Source organism: Lucilia cuprina, chromosome 4, assembly GCF_022045245.1.
Source record: "Lucilia cuprina isolate Lc7/37 chromosome 4, ASM2204524v1, whole genome shotgun sequence".
NCBI lineage: Eukaryota > Metazoa > Arthropoda > Insecta > Diptera > Calliphoridae > Lucilia > Lucilia cuprina.
This window is the reverse complement of record NC_060952.1, coordinates 88,915,060-88,918,285: the sequence shown is the minus strand read 5'-3', so window position 1 is coordinate 88,918,285 and position 3,226 is coordinate 88,915,060.

Genomic DNA, 3,226 nt, shown 5'->3' with positions numbered 1-3,226 from the left:
AGTCTAGTCTTTAGTCTAGTCTATAGTCTAGTCTATAGTCTAGTCTATAGTCTAGTCTATAGTCTAGTCTATAGTCTAGTCTATAGTTTAGTCTATAGTCTAGTCTATTGTCTATATATTGTTGTAAATAGTCTATTCTACTGTATATGATCGATTTTCAATAGTCAATTCTGAAATTGATATATCTCTATTGAATACAACCGTATTAAAATTGTTGCTGCAATTAAATGTGTTGATTGAAGCCTTGAATATATCTGGTTAAATTGACAAATTGTAAACTCAAGGTCTGCATAGAAATTAAAAAACAAATATTTTTTCATTATTATTATTTTTTAACTTTTTAATAACATTCGTATGAGTGAGTACTTGTAAAACTTATTCACAATTTTAACATGTGCATTGAAATTTTGTATACATGCATTACGAAGCATAAATATGATCATTATAATACTTTTAAGCATACAAATACAATTTTTTATAATTTTTCAAAAAACAAGAGAAATATGTGTTACAAATAAGTGGTGGAAAAACGTTTATATTTTAAATATTATAAAAATGTTCATTATTTTGTTTTTATATTCAATCTAGCATACATGAACATTTTTAGTAAATAAATAAAACTATGTAAATATATATTAATGCATATTAGGATGGATTATAAAGCAATGGAATATTATAACATAATTAATATAAAAGTAAAAGCTCAGACCTCCTATGGTTTGTTTTTTAACACATTCTTCCTGTTTATTTACATATTTCTATGGTAGTAAAATATTCTCTATTTTCTGCAGCCTACCCTAATCTGTACAATATACATTTCTTTATACATATGATAGAAACATTTTTCAATTTGTTTAATGGCTGTGCAAAAATTGTCTACTTTGTCAATATCTATTAGTATTATTACTTTAGCATTTATGTACTATGTGTTTTATATCGTTAACAATTTACTTAAAGTATTATATAAGCTAAATATTCAAAACCCATACAAGTGTACATATGTATTCACATATGCAAGTACTTATGTACAAATGTTCATATGTGTACAATACGTTTACAAATGCATGCACAAACACAATACCAAAAAGTGTTTTACATACAAATGTACAGTTGTATATTAGCTCAACACTGCTTACACGTTGTAAGTGAACATTGATTTCGCTACTTGCGTCAAGTATTAACATACTATATACATCACTAGTCGAATATTTGCACAATGGATTTAAGAATAAACTAGAGTATAGGCTAGGTTTAACTGTGGACTGCAGTAATGACAATAGACTAGAATATAGAATAGAGCGTAAACTAGACAATAGAACAGAATATAAAATAAAATATAGACTAGACTAAAGACTAGAGTAAGACTGGACTATAGACTAGACTATAGACGAGGCTAGAGACTAGACTGTTGTCTAGACTATAGACTAGACTATAGACTAGACTATAGACTAGACTATAGACTAGACTATAGACTAGACTATAGACTAGACTATAGACTAGACTATAGACTAGACTATAGACTAGACTATAGACTAGACTATAGACTAGACTATAGACTAGACTATAGACTAGACTATAGACTATAGACTAGACTAGACTAGACTAGACTTGACTTGACTTGAGTTGACTTGACTAGACTTGACTTGACTAGACTTGACTAGACTTGACTAGACTTGACTAGACTTGACTAGACTTGACTAGACTTGACTAGACTTGACTAGACTTGACTAGACTTGACTAGACTTGACTAGACTTGACTAGACTTGACTAGACTTGACTAGACTTGACTAGACTTGACTAGACTTGACTAGACTTGACTAGACTTGACTAGACTTGACTAGACTTGACTAGACTTGACTAGACTTGACTAGACTTGACTAGACTTGACTAGACTTGACTAGACTTGACTAGACTATAAACTAGACTAGACTATAAACTAGGCTATGGACTAGTCTATAAAATAGTCTAGACTATAGACTATACTTTAGGATAAACTACAGACTAGACTGTAGGCTACATTACTTGTTATAGCAGTTTAAATTTATTCTTAATTTTTTTAGACAACGCACTGTTTCTCATTGACTTCTTCGAAAATTTTTTCTTGACAATTGTTATTTTTATTCTTTTAAATTTAATTATTTTTTTATGACTTGCTTTAACTTATCAAATGATATTATCGGTTTCTTCTCTATTCAGCCTAAAATTGTTTAATTCATTCGAGTGATCAAAACAAAAACATTTATCATTTAATTTAATTTATGTACATATGTATGTTTTTTATTGGAGCCCATCAATTAAAAATAGAGTTTTTTAAAAATAGCGTTTATTTTTATTACATTTGAAAGGTATAAAATTTAAATTAAATGTAAATTAGTTATAAAATATTTGCATTGGGAATAAGCTACATACACCTTCTAATTCGAAAGGGAGTGTAAAACTAATTTACATGTATTTTATATATTTGAATAATTATGTATGTTTTTAGAAACAATCAAAATTATTTAAATATTATTAACTTTTATAAATGATTAAATATCGCATATTTTTTGATACATTTTAACATTAAATTACGTCATAAGCAAACAACTTTTATTTGGGTTTCGTTTTTTAAGAAAACTGTTTGATTTCGATTGAACATTCTAAATTTCTGTTAATCTGCTTAAAGCGGGGTTTATTAAAAGTATATGTATGTATATCTTAGATTTGTCTATTAAGTTATAAATATTGCTTTAAAAAATGTCTTTGTGTTTATCTCTGTCAAAGGGGGAGGAAGTGTGACTTAAAAAAACTAATTAAAAGTACAATTAGAAATAAAAGGAATTAACAGAAAAACAAGATAAATTAAAATTAATAATTTAGTGGAAACATGTTAATTAAAAAGATAAATGTGAGTAGTAATGAGAACAGTGGAACCTGAATATTATATACAATTGATATAATAATACAATAGAATGTTATACAAAATTGTACATATATATGTTGCCTAAAACAAAATATATTTTCTAGTTTATTAAGTGGTCTATTAACATATCTGTAATAAAGTATATATTCTTGTTTATAGCTTAGTATACAGTCTAGTCTGTGGTCTAGTCAACAATCATTTCTATGGTAGACTAGACTATAGTCTAGTCTATAGTCTATAGTCTAGTCTATAGTCTAGTCTATAGTCTAGTCTATAGTCTAGTCTATAGTCTAGTCTATAGTCTAGTCTATAATCTAGTCTATA